Source organism: Bos mutus, chromosome 2 (genome assembly GCF_027580195.1).
Source record: "Bos mutus isolate GX-2022 chromosome 2, NWIPB_WYAK_1.1, whole genome shotgun sequence".
NCBI classification, from domain to species: domain Eukaryota; kingdom Metazoa; phylum Chordata; class Mammalia; order Artiodactyla; family Bovidae; genus Bos; species Bos mutus.
The window spans coordinates 119,375,731-119,390,112 of record NC_091618.1 but is presented as its reverse complement, the minus strand read 5'-3'; the positions used below and the strand labels follow the sequence as shown (position 1 = coordinate 119,390,112).

The following is a 14,382-nucleotide window of genomic DNA, read 5'->3' as shown; positions in this document are numbered from 1 at the left end:
GGCTAAATAGAAAACAGCTATCTTTACCTTACACTAAATCGGGTAAAGAGGAGCAGAAAATGAATTAATTACATATCTGTATGACATGAAACTGACAGTTGTTACTGATTGTTGCATTGATGGAATACAGACATTAATTCTGGCTCATATAATAAAGTGTCAGCAACACTAATTGCTGGGGTCCAGCCCCGGTGGATCCAGGGAATTCGAAGCAGGGACGGCATCAGTGAACTGGATACAATAGCTTTAATTAAATATTAATTAGAGATATAAAGAGTAATAGAATAAGGATAGCTCAATAGGAAAATTCAGCAGAGAAAAGAGGCTGAATAACTTGGTTTACGTGGAAAGCCAATAAAATTCCAAGGCAAGGAATTGGCACCACCTACGTAGGCCACAGGAGTCCTCCCGTTCTCCCGAAGGAGAGGAGACACTAAGGCCTCCACGGTCAGATCTTAGAAGCCCAGTAATAATTAGTAGGCTTGACGAGCCTCCACGCTCCAGATGGGAATTCAGCCAGAAGGTTAGAGAAAGAACGGCATGGGGAGACCAAGCTTCGGTGAACAAGGCCTGCACTTTATTTTCCAAAGTAGTTTTTATACCTTAAGTTATGGATAGAGGATAATGGGGGAAGGGGTAGAGTCATGCAGTAAGCCAGGCTTTCTTCCTGCAAACTTATCATATGCAAAATTTTAAGTGATTTACATCATCTTCTAGCCAGGAGGCCTGTTAACATTTTATGACCCTTTCTTCAGAAAACTTATTTTTCTCTAAAGGTGATTATTCTAAAGTCAGGCACCACCCTCCAAAAGCATTAGATAAAGTTGCATTCCTATAGGGCAAAGGTGTGGTGGGCTATAACAAGAAAAGAATTAACTCAAGGGTCCAAGGTTACAAACATTAAAGCTACTACTTATACTCCTATACACCAATTATGTTAATCAATACACTCCCAGGGACACAGTAGGTAAGGGATGTGGAAACAGCAGCAAACATTGGCCCAACAAGTGAAAAACCCTTCACCAATACAATTTCTAATCAATCTTTTAACTGCTCAAAGGAATCTGTATTTAGACAGTTTAGAACATCTCATGCCTCTCATGGTTGGGAAGCTGTGAACAATCACATGTGGCCGGAAGAACCTGTTCAGGCAGGCTAGAGAACTTCCAAAGAAGTTTGTAGGTTGAAACACTCTTGTCACGCCCAGGAACTTTATCATCTGGAGCTGTAATTTAACTCTTTTTCAGAGAGAGGTGGTGGGGGACAGCCCCCTGTAAAGTCAGAGGTGTAGGTGACAGCACAAAGCAGTAAAGTAGGCAGACTCTGGTTTGGGGGGTAGATGCTCAAGAATTTCCAGGGGGACTCCTGAGGCTCAATCCCGCCTTTGTGTATGCCGAGCCTCCTTCTTCATGACCTTTGCCACGGGCGGAGTTCCTCACGCTGGCTCCCAGCATCTAATAAAACCTGCTGATTAGATTTATCAAAATTATGACCTGTGACACTTAAAAGCTTCAGAATCAGAAAATGCCTTTGTTTCATATTGTTTTATATTATTCATACAGAAAAAGTATTTAAAAGAATATAATAGAATTTATATATTGTTTCAAAATATAGTTTAAAACTCCTAAGGTAACTACTAAATGATAAAGTTATAGTTGTATTAATTTTAATTTGGTATAAATTAATAAAAACAATAATATCCAACAGGATTAAGGAAGAATTATAGGTTAAATAAAAGAAGGAGATATGTTAAGAAAAATATTCAGGGAAGAATGTAAAAAACTATGTTTAGTAAAAGCATATTATATTTGGTTACAAGCAACAGAAGTTCTCTTAACCTAGCTTAATGAAAACAGGACTTAAAGGTAAATATGCATATGTCATGGGCATTCAAAGAGAGGAATAAAGAACAACTAGATGGAGAAGGCAGTGGCACCCCACTCCAGTACTCTTGCCTGGAAAATCCCATGGACGGAGGAGCCTGGTGGTCTGCAGTCCATGGGGTCGCGAAGAGTCTGACACGACTGAGCGACTTCACTTTCACTTTTCACTTTCATGCATTGGAGAAGGAAATGGCAACCCACTCCAGTGTTCTTGCCTGGAGAATCCCAGGGACGGGGGAGCCTGGTGGGCTGCCGTCTATGGGGTTGCTCAGAGTCGGACACAACTGAAGCGATGCAGCAGCAGCAGCAGACCACAACCATTTCAGAAATGGAACTAAAAACGTATAATTAAGGCTTGGCTTACCATCTGTCGCTCTCAGATATCACCCAGGTCTCTGCTCTCCCTGTGACCAGCTTCCTAGGCATGGGCATGACCAACTTGGCTGTGTTATCCCAGCTCCCGTCTCAGGCTGTTCTTTTCTTTCTTTTTTTTTTTGGAGGTAGAATCTTTAAAAAAAAAAAAAAAAGTTTTATTTTGTATTGGGGGTTGGGAAGATCCCCTGGAGAATGAAATGGCAACCCACTCCAATATTCTTGCCTAGGAAACCCCAAGGACAGAAGAGCCTGGCAGCTTGTTTGTGAGGTCTCAAAAGAGTTGGACAAGACTGAGCAACTAAACAACATAGCCAATTAACAACCTATCACTGAATGAACATGAGTCCCAGTTGCATCAGCTGTGGATTGTTAGCTCTTGGTTCAGGTCTCCATCCCAAAGCACATCAACTGTGGCATGGGCCCACATGAAAGATAATTTTAAAGGAGAGAAAGTTTGGTAGAGAAAAAAAACACCAAAGTGTACAGCTACCTCCAACTACAAAAAGGGCAACAGAAACAATAAAATGCAGGCTTTAGTCTATATAATTAAAGTTCAAGTGAGTAAAAAGAGAACATTTTTATGGTGGCATATGGGATCTGCCCAAATACAAAAAATAAAGAGACTTCCCCAATTTACTTGCTCAATTTTTCTTCTACTTTTTAAACAGGAGAAAATAAAATAATTCATTTTAGATTATTGTAAGTTGAAGAAACATGTTTAACAATGCTTTAAAATCTATGTTGGTTTTTTAACACAACAATGGTTTTTTAAATAATACAACTAAACTTAGAACAGTTTTAACATACATATTTTCAAAAGGAGAGGTGTCTGATAAGTACTTTCATGGTATCCTTACAGTAGGATTTCTATTGTGGTCAAACAAAAAGACAATAGTTTAATATGATTTATTTTAAATTGAGTTTTATTAGATGTACTCATAAAATATTCAGTTCAGTTAAGTTCAGTTGCTCAGTCGTGTCCGACTCTTTGTGACCCCATGATTCACAGTGTGCCAGGCCTCCCTGTCCATCACACTCCCCGAGTTTACCCAAACTCATGTGCATCAAGTCGGTGATGCCATCCAGCCATCTCATCTTCTGTTGTTCCCTTCACCTCCTGCCCCCAATCCCTCCCAGCATCAGAGTCTTTTCCAATGAGTCAACTCTTTGCATGAGGTGGCCAAAGTATTGGAGTTTCAGCCTCAGCATCAGTCCTTCCAATGAACACCCAAGACTGGTCTCCTTTAGGATGGACTAGTTGGATCTGCTTGCAGTCCAAGGGACTCTCAAGAGTCTTCTCCAACACCATAGTTCAAAATCATCAATTCTTCAGTGCTCAGCTTTCTTCACAGTCCAACTCTCACATCCATACATGACCACTGGAAAAACCATAGCCTTGACTAGACGGATCTTTGTTGGCAAAGTATGTCTCATAAAATATTAGTTATTAATTAAAAAAATCAAAATTTCTAATATAAATATGCCTTTGGGATATATTTCTAATATTCAACTATAAAAACATATACATATATAATACTATATAGACTATCTTACAAAATTATATGAAAATGTCATAGGCACTGTTTTTCATTCATGACAGATACATTTCTCATCACTTAGAATCTATGAATTATTTTCTCTTCTCTGTGGAATTCTTAGTAGTGTACTTTCCTCATAGAAGACCTTTTAAATTCACTGATTTTAATTTGTGGTGGTCCATCTTTCCTTTATCTGCAATTCCATGGTTTTATCAAGTGCCCATTTTGTGAAAAGGACTATACTTAGTGATGCAATTAAGTTTTAGACTGGTTTTAATCAATGATTAAGCTTCCACTTTATTCTTTTTTCCTGCAATTCCCTAACAGATGAAGAAATACATAGACAAACTAGTAAATCCTTAGATACTTGAAGATTGATTACATTTCCTAATAATTTGCCAACCTTAATTTGTTCTCCTTTGCCTCTATCTTCACTTTATTGCAAAATTCCTCCCTTAGCAATCTTTCTCTGTGCATGACAAGTTAACATCAAGGAAAAAATCTTAACATTTTTATACATAATTAATCACAAGTTATGTTTAATTGGTCATGTTTCTTTAAATGGCTTCCCTGGTGGCTCAGATGGTAAAGATTCTGTCTCCAATGCAGGAGACTAGGTTCAATCCCTGGGTTGCGAAGACCTCTAGAGAAGGAAATGGCAACCCACTCCAGTATTCTGGCCTGTCATATTTCAAGTGCTCCAGTCCATGGAGTCTCAAACAGTTGGACACAACTGAGTGACTCACACACAGGAGGCTTTAAAAGGAGTTAATTGTAGAACTTAGAATTTAAAAAAATATATATATGAAGCTGAATTTACTGCTTTTTAGTTAAGAAATGTTTCTGTGGATGGAAACACTGCCAGTTAGCATTTAGGGCAATAGTGCAGAGCAGTTGATGGTTTCCAATTGCATGCATCATTGCTCTGAGTATAGTACAAATAGCTTCACAAATTTATCATCTATCTGGAATTTATGTTCCAACTTTCTTCCAAGTAACTGTTAGTGCAAGCCTCCGCTTCGATTTTCTCTCTTGCAATATCAAAAAATATTGTTCATTTAGCATTAACCACATTTTGAAAACTTTTTTTCACAATAATGACTCTAAAATGAAGTCCTATTATAGCAGAGTAATAAAACCTTACTACCTACAATTTCAGATTATGAAAGGTAAGAGCAGTACTCTGAGGATCAGTGAGTTAAAGACAGAATAGGAAAGCTATGGACTAATATTCTAGGGTTACTTCACTCAGAGTATTATTTGCTAGGAGACAAACTAGTTGCTAATGCCAAGTCAGGGGGGGTAACTGTCTTAGCTCAGGTGTAAGCAGGTTGAGGCCATTATGTATTAAGTGATGAATCCCAAACCCAAATCAAAAGATGTCAGAGGTCAATTCTTTGGTGAGGATTGTCAGGAATTATTCAACTAAGGCTGATGGCAGTATCAGAGTCAAGAATGAAAGGTGAATGGGATGGATCTTCAGCATCAAATAGGAAAACTGTAAAATAAAAAATATTACATCCAAAAGTCAAAGGCCTAGAAGGCAAGACGAGAGCAAGAAGTAAGAAAAATAGAATATTCTCTAGCCAAAGTGTCCAAAAGAATTTTCTGCAGCAATGGAGAATTCCACCATTCACTACCCAAAAGGTAGCCTATCCACATGTGACTTTTGAGCACTTGAAATATGACAAGAACAACAAAGGAACTGAATATCTTTTTTATTTGTTCTTTTTATTTTTATTTTTTATGATTTTTTAAATTTTATTTTATTTAACTTTACAATATTGTATTGGTTTTGCCATATATCAAAATGAATATGCCACAGGTATACATGTGTTCCCCATCCTGAACCCTCCTCCCTCCTCCCTCCCCATACCATCCCTCTGGGTCATCCCAGTGCACCAGCCCCAAGCATCCAGTATCGGGCATCGAACCTGGACCGGCGACTCGTTTCATATATGATATTATACATATTTCAATGCCATTCTCCCAAATCATCCCACCCTCTCCCTCTCCCACAGAGTCCAAAAGACTGTTCTATACATCAGTGTCTCTTTTGCTGTCTCGTATACAGGGTTAGTGTTACCATCTTTCTAAATTCCATATATATGCATTAGTATACTGTATTGGTGTTTTTCTTTCTGGCTTACTTCACTCTGTATAATAGGCTCCAGTTTCATCCACCTCATTAGAACTGATTCAAATGCATTCTTTTTAATGGCTGAGTAATACTCCATTGTGTATATGTACCACAGCTTTCTTATCCATTCATCTGCTGATGGACATCTAGGTTGCTTCCATGTCCTGGCTATTATAAACAGTGCTGCGATGAACATTGGGGTACACGTGTCTCTTTCCCTTCTGGTTTCCTCAGTGTGTATGCCCAGCAGTGGGATTGCTGGATCATAAGGCAGTTCTATTTCCAGTTTTTTAAGGAATCTCCACACTGTTCTCCATAGTGGCTGTACTAGTTTGCATTCCCACCAACAGTGTAAGAGGGTTCCCTTTTCTCCACATCCTCTGCAGCATTTATTGCTTGTAGACTTTTGGATCACAGCCATTCTGACTGGCATGAAATGGTACCTCATAGTGGTTTTGATTTGCATTTCTCTGATAATGAGTGATGTTGAGCATCTTTTCATGTGTTTGTTAGCCATCTGTATGTCTTCTTTGGAGAAATGTCTATTTAGTTGTTTGGCCCATTTTTTAATTGGGTCATTTATTTATCTGATCAGCTACAGACTTAAGGACCCAAAGAATATCATGGTGGTGAGTTCCCTGAGTTTTCTTTTTGCCTCATATATTCCTGACTAGGAACTTAAGAAGTTGACAATCTAGAAATACCAGTGTGCACAGGAAAAAGGAAAGAAAAATCCTTAGTAAAACCTCCTGTGTCTAGCCAAATAAAGAGCAAGTTTACCAAGTGATAAGACTTTTAAACAATAACTTATCTAATCTAGACAAACACCACAGAAAAAAACTACACCCCTACCTTCATATTCAGAGCTCTAGAGGCCAAGTGGGAAGTTTGGACTTCTATCTTCATGAAACTATAATGAGGTGTCCCCAGACCCCTATCTGAGTGGTGTAAGAGAGGCCAAACGGAGATCTGGGACCATTATTACCTCAAGCAGGTAACTTTCCCACAGTGCAGGTGGAGAGTCTATGGAAACCAGCACTTCCGCCTCCATCTGGAAGTTCTGAGGTACCTTTCCACATTGTTTCCGGGGTGGTATCAACAGAGGCCTAGTGGAGAGTCAGGACATTCATGATTCCTCAGTGGTATCAAGGCCTCCACACAGTACAGTGGAGACCATGTGGGGACCAGAAATCCCCTCAACACCTAGAAGTAATTGGTAACCTTCACCTCAGTATCAACACAGACAAAATGGGGAATTGGACTCCTATCTCCTCTTGGCAGTAATGAAGCAGTGTCCTTTCCTCCCTTCCCAGCCAGGGCAATGTTAGAGAAATCCAGTAAAATTAGGTTCAAATAGGATCCAGAGCCTTGTAATATGAAAATATCCAAACCTCTAGCGAGACTAACAAAGAACAAAAAGAGAAAGACATGACAGAAACAATCAGTATCAGGGATGAAATAGGAAGTCACTGCAGACTTTGTAGACAAAATGACCATAAGGATATAAAACAAACAACTTGATACCGTAGTTTGACAACTTAGATGAACTAGGCCAATTCCATTTGTGAAAAACACAAACTGCTACAACTTATCCAATATGAAAGAAATAATTTAAGTAGTCCTCTGCTTATTTAACTTATATGCAGAGTACATCATGAGAAACACTGGGCTGGAAGAAGCACAAGCTAGAATCAAGATTGCTGGGAGAAATATCAATAACCTCAGATATGCAGATGACACCACCCTTATGGCAGAAAGTGAAGAGGAACTAAAAAGCCTCTTGATGAAAGTGAAAGAGGAGAGTGAAAAAGTTGGCTTAAAGCTCAACATCAGAAAACTGAGATCATGGGATCTGGTCCCATCACTTCATGGGAAATAGATGGGGAAACAGTGGAAACAGTGTCAGACTTTATTTTGGGGGGCTCCAAAATCACTGCAGATGCTGATTGCAGCCACGAAATTAAAAGATGCTTACTCCTTGGAAGGAAATTTATGACCGACCTAGATAGTATATTGAAAAGCAGAGATATTACTTTGCCAACAAAGGTCCATTTAGTCAAGGCTATGGTTTTTCTGGTGGTCACATATGGATGTGAGAGTTGGACAGTGAAGAAAGCTGAGCACTGAAGTATTGATGCCTTTGAACTATGGTGTTGGAGAAGACTCTTGAGAGTCCCTTGGACTGCAAGGAGATCCAACTAGTCCATCCTAAAGGAGACCAGAACTCCAATACTTTGGCCACCTCATGCAAAGAGTTGACTCATTGGAAAAGACTCTGATGCTGGGAGGGATTGGGGGCAGGAGGAACAACAGAGGATGAGATGGCTGGATGACATCACCAACTTGATGCACATGAGTTTGGGTAAACTTGGGGAGTGTGATGGACAGGGAAGCCTGGCACACTGCGATTCATGGGGTTGCAGAGTCGGACATGACTGAGCGACTGAACTGAACTGAACTGATATCAAGGAAATTGAATTTGTATTTTTAAAACTTCCAAAAAAGGAATTTCTAGGCCCCACATTTTCTGAAGACATCATTGTCACAATTCTACAGTATCTCTTTCAGGAAATAAGAGAAAAAAAAAAAAAGAAATAAGAGGTGGAAATAGTTCCCAACTCATTTTATGAAGCTGATACCAAAGACAAAAACAGTGCAAAAAAGAAAATAGGAAGAAATTAAAGAAGGAATATAAGAACAAAGCAAGGGGAGAGAGAAGAAGGAAGGAAGAATAGAACAATTCTTAGCAAATTGAATTCAGAAATATATTTTTAAAAAATTATACACCATGACCAATGGAGTTTATTTCAGGCTTGTAAAAGTGCAATCTTTGAAACCCAGTGTAATCCACCATGCTAAGGAGCTAAAGAATAAAAATCCCATGATCATATAAATGGTGCAGAAAAATCATTTGATAAAATTAAACACTCATTAACTATAAAAGCTCTAAGAAAAATAGGAATAGAAAGAAACTTCCACACCTTGATAAAGATCTATCAAAAACCCCGCAGCTGACATTGTAAGGAAGTGTTAGTCGCCCAGTCATGTCCAGCTTTCTGTGACCCCCGTGGACCATAGCCTGCCAGTCTCCTCTGTCGATGGAATTCTCCAGGTAAGAATACTGGACTGAGTAGCCATTCTCTTCTCCAAGGGATCTTCCTAACCCAGTAATCAAACCTGGATCTCCTACTTTGCAGGCAGATTCTTTACCATCTGAACCACAGGGAAAGACATTATACTTGACTGTGAAAAGCTGAATACTTCCCCCACAAGACTGGGGACAAGGTAAGGAAGTCAGCTCTCACAACTCTTATCAACATAGTGCTGGAAGTTCTTGCCAGTGCATTAAGGCAAAAAAAAAAAAAAAAAAAAAAAAGTTAAAGGCACACAGATATGAAAGGAAAAAATACAACTGTCCCTAATTACAGATGGCCTTATTGACAACATTTAAAATCCCAAGGAATCAACAAAAAAGAAAAGAAGGAAGGAAGAAACACACAGAACTAAGTGAGTTCAGCAAGGTTGTAGAATTCAGGATAAACATACAAAATTCAATTATATATTTATATACTAAAAATGGACACCAGAATGTAAAAGACAATACTCAAAAGGTAAAATACTTAACTGTAAATCTAACAAAACATATGCAGAACGTACATGCTTTATCTACACAACACTAATGAAAAAATCAAAGAAGATATAAATAAATGAAAAGACATACCATGTTTATGTCTTGAAAGATTCAGCATAGTAAATTTGTCTCTTTTCCCCAAATTGATTTACAAACTTGTCACATCATCTGTCAAAATCTCAACAGGATTTTTTTGTAGATACTGACAAGATTATTCTAAAATTCATTTGTAAAGACAAAGGAACTGGATTAGCTACAATAATTTTGTAAAAGAAAGATGAAGTACCAGAAATTAGTTTATCCAGTGATCAAGACTAGGTGGTATAGGTGGAAGGATAGACAAAAGATCAATAAAACAAAGTAGAGAAGGCAGAAATAAATCCCACACAAACATGCCCAACAGATTTATGGCAAATTTCATTGTTGTCTCATTTTAAAAAATTGTCACAGTCATCCCAACCTTCGGCAATCACCACCCTGATTAATTAGCAGCCATCAGCATCAAGCCAAGACCCTCCACCAGCAAAAAGATTACAACTCACCAAAGGTTCAGATGATGGTTAGCATTTTTAGCAATAAAGTACTTTTAATGAAGTTAAAAGTATTTTAAGATGTATTTTTAGACGTAATGCTTTTTACACCCTTCATAGACTACAGTATCGTATGAACATTACTTTTATATGTACCACAAAACCAAACAAATTCATGTGACTAGCTTTATTGCAATATTTGCTTTTCTGCAGTGATTTGGAACCAAACCTGCAATATCTCCAAGTTATGCCTCCATCTAGAATATTTTTAAAATCTCTCAAGTTTCAACAGTAAAAAAGCAAACAATCCAATTAGAGAACATACAAGAGACATTGAGACATTTCACCAAAGAAAATATACAGATGTCAGTAAACACATGAAAAGATGTTCAACATCATTACCCATTAGAGGGTTGCAAATTAAAACTGTAGTGAGATATCACTACACATATGAAAATAATTAAAATAAATAAAACTGGTCAGTCAGTTCAGTTCAGTCGCTCAGTCGTGTCCAACTCTTTGCAACCCCATGAATCGCAGCACGCCAGGCCTCCCTGTCCATCACCAACTCCTGGAGTTCACTCAGACTCACGTCCATCGAGTCAGTGATGCCATCCAGCCATCTCATCCTCTGTCGTCCCCTTCTCCTCTTGCCCCCAATCCCTCCCAGCATCAGAGTCTTTTCCAATGAGCCAACTCTTCGCATGAGGTGGCCAAAGGACTGGAGTTTCAGCTTTAGCATCATTCCTTCCAAAGAAATCCCAGGACTGATCTCCTTCAGAATGGACTGGTTGGATCTCCTTGCAGTCCAAGGGACTCTCAAGAGTCTTCTCCAACACCACAGTTCAAAAGCATCAATTCTTCGGCACTCAGCCTTCTTCACAGTCCAACTCTCACATCCATATATGACCACAAGAAAAACCATAGCCTTGACTAGACCAAGAATAAGAAATACCTGGATCACTCACACATTGCTCATGGCAATGTAAATAACATAGTCACTCTGGTAAATAACTTGGCAATTTCTTAAAAGGCTAAATATTGTATTACCATAGTATCAGCAGTTGCAGTCTAGGGCATTTATCCCAAAGAAATGAAGAGTTAAATTCACAGACAAATCTGTACATGAATGTGTATAATTTTATTCACAGTAGTAAAAAAACTGGAAACAATCCAATGTCCTTCAATGGTAAATACTTAAATTCTCTGGTATATACATACCACAAAATACTACTCAATGATAATAAAGAATTATTAATACACATAACCACATAGATGAATCTCCAGATAATACGTTAAGTGAAAAATACAAATCCTAAAAGGCTATATAATATATAATTCCATTTATATGACATTCTTGAAATCACAAAACTATAGAATTAGAAAATACACTAGAGAGTGACAGAAAAGGAAAGAAACAGGTATCGGTGTGATTATAAAAAGGAAATATGATATATCCTTGTGTGCTGAAAATACTCTGTGTTTTGACAGTATTGATATCAATATCCTGGTTTTGATATCATACTGTGGTTTTACGAGATATTACCATTGAGGGAAACTGGGTCAGGGGTACATTGGGTCATTATGTTTTATTTCTTACAATTTCATGTGAATTTACAATCAGCTCAATATAGTAAACTGAATTGAAAAGAATCACAGAACTTAAAAAAAAAAAGAGTAGCATAAGGAATGTTTAGGGTCAGGGTGGACAACAAGGAATTTTCTTGAAATGGAGTTTCTTGGCATTGTTTGATAGTTATATGCATTTGAAGGTATATCCTATGAAGGAGGAAGAAAAGATGTTTGCTTTAAACTGGCAGTGGTCTCAAATCTTTTTGGTACCAGGGACTGATTTGGTGGAAGACATTTTCCATGGACCAGGGGTGGGGGATGGTTCCAGAAGGGTACAAGTGCATTACATTTATTGCGCACTTTGTTTATAATCTAATGTTGCTACTAATTTGACAGGAGGTACTAGTCCTCAGCCTGGAGGTTGGGACTCCTACTTTAAAGGATAAAACTAGGGGAAATTATAAGGGTTAGAAGAATACAGATTAAGGCTTAGTGCAGGGAGAGAGCTTTTCTGCAGTAAACAAATGGGTGTCCAATATTGGAATGGGTTGCCTGGAGAAGTGAAATTAAAGGTGACAAATTTAAGGAGGAAGAATGGCATGACCGCATTTGGTGGAGGCTGGGCCTCATCAGGGAGTCACAAATTGAAATGCCAACAGGGAGCTACCTAGGTAACAAACATCAACTACTAAAGCATGGTGAGGGAAAAAAGAAAGAATAAGAAGGATGAGGCTATGGAAAACCAAAGCACTTCTGCCCCTCAGCTCTGGAAGATGGTTGCTTATGAGAATGCTGGCCTGGAGGAGCTAGGTCTTCAGAAGTTTCAAAAGAAGCCGAGAATCTGGCTTTCTTAATGAAATCTCCCAATAATCAAAATATCTTTACTAGTTTGCTTTTGATGTACAAATACTATGAACTTTAAAACTGTAGTCCAAATAAAACTTACCTAGAACTTATTCTATTATTTTTTAATTTTGGTACTTTAAAATGAGTCATCATATAGAATTAATTCTATCATTATATCTTTGCATTTCAATTTCCAAAAACCTTACATTTATATCTCATCATAGATTGCTGTTTCCATAAAAATACCTTGAGCAAATACCTCATTTGCTACAGTTTGAGTTTGATATTAAGGTAGTCATTAGACCAGTGCCTTTCTGTTAAGTCCTGAATATGATGGCCCATTTCTGAGGGGAGGAGGACATTTATGAAAGTTCTAGTTGTATTGCAGAATACATCATCTTTACCACATATTCACAGATACAATTATATGTCTCATTGTTTAAATTAATTTGTGAACATATGTCTTTTCTCCTGATATGATAGGAACCTTCTTGAAAGAAAGCATCAAGTCTTAGATTTCCTGTTTCTGTCCTCTGTATTGCTTGCCAAAGTTTGGATTATACAGTATGTGCTCAAAAATAGTTAGTTCACAAGGTCCTGTATCAAATAATATAACTGAACATATTCCCGGCCAAAAAGAAAAGTTAGAACAAGGGAGACAGAAAATTTATTCAGTCCTATGCTCTACAGACTTACCATCAGCATTACCACAACCTCCCAGCCTCTCAGCTGACCTCTCCCTCTTCAATTTTTAATTCCATTTCTGTTTCCCCAAGTCTTCAGGAGCTCCCCAACAGGCAGTGATTGAACATTTCATTCACTGTTTTGAATGTCAAAAAGAAATTAAAAAAAACAATGAGGCAAAATCTTTCTGTGTTCCACACATCACATCTTATGTAACTGTGGCCTTGGTAGGAATGTGCATTATAAGGAAACTTAGATGGGATTTATCAACCAACACATGTGGAAAATGCCTCATATTTATTCCTTTCCTTTCTTTCAAATTCATGTAGATGTTATGGTATTAGTCAGTATCCATAATATCTACAGTAGGGGTCCTATGGCAGATGTTGGGTTTCTACAACTCATGTTGATTAACCAAAAACATAGCAAGTGCATTTGACAACAGAGAAAAGAATCCTCAAGCATATAGAATCTTCAACTTTCCATTTACCCATCAGACACTAATACTCTGAGTTGTAAAAATAATTTTGTATTTAAAGAACATTAAATTACCAGAATTCAGACAACTTTATGCAAAGAAGAACCCCTCCATACACACATGACTCCTTTGCTTGTATCAAATAAAATAAAAAAATTTAAGGAGCCATATATAAGGTTTTTGACAATCAAATATAGTACCTTTTAAAACAGGTGGTAAAAAATAAAGTTTAGCACAACTGGGGTCTAAAGAAGTTTCATTAAAAAAAATGCTTTTATTTGGCAAAACTAATACAATTATGTAAAGTTTAAAAATAAAATAAAATTTAAAAAAAAATGCTTTTAAAAATGTCTAGTTCCACAGAAAGAAAGAGTCCCAGAATCAAAAACTAGTTTCAGAAATGCCCAGGCACCAAGAGTGAAAGGTGCTAAGTTATGGTGCTGTGGGCATGTGCCCTGGCAGGGCTCCTGACTTCTCAACGCCTCCTGGTTTTCACTTTACTGTTTCCTGATCTGACCTAGATGTGTTCTACCTTCCCAGCCAGGAAGCTTTATTTCCTTTAAATTATTTCTTTACCTCCATCTAACTTCTGCACACTCAGTGCATTCTTTTGCCTGCCTATTCCTCCAAATGTGACACATCCCTTACTTTCTTCTCCGTTGACGGAGGAGTTATTTGGCTTTCATGAAAGCATTTTTTTTTTTT

The 14,382-nt window shown here is 37.8% G+C and overlaps 1 long non-coding RNA gene across 1 annotated transcript in view; it reads right to left on the bottom strand.

Moving 5' to 3' along the window:
- Positions 1 to 262: 262 nt before the first annotated feature.
- LOC138990407 (uncharacterized) overlaps positions 263 to 14,382 on the bottom strand; it is a 182,637-nt gene continuing 168,517 nt past the window's right edge. The window contains exons 3-4 of the long non-coding RNA XR_011466498.1: positions 2,248 to 2,390; positions 263 to 1,467 (exon numbers count right to left, since the gene is read on the bottom strand). This is a non-coding gene — a long non-coding RNA (uncharacterized lncRNA). The remainder of the gene's footprint in view (positions 1,468 to 2,247; positions 2,391 to 14,382) is intronic.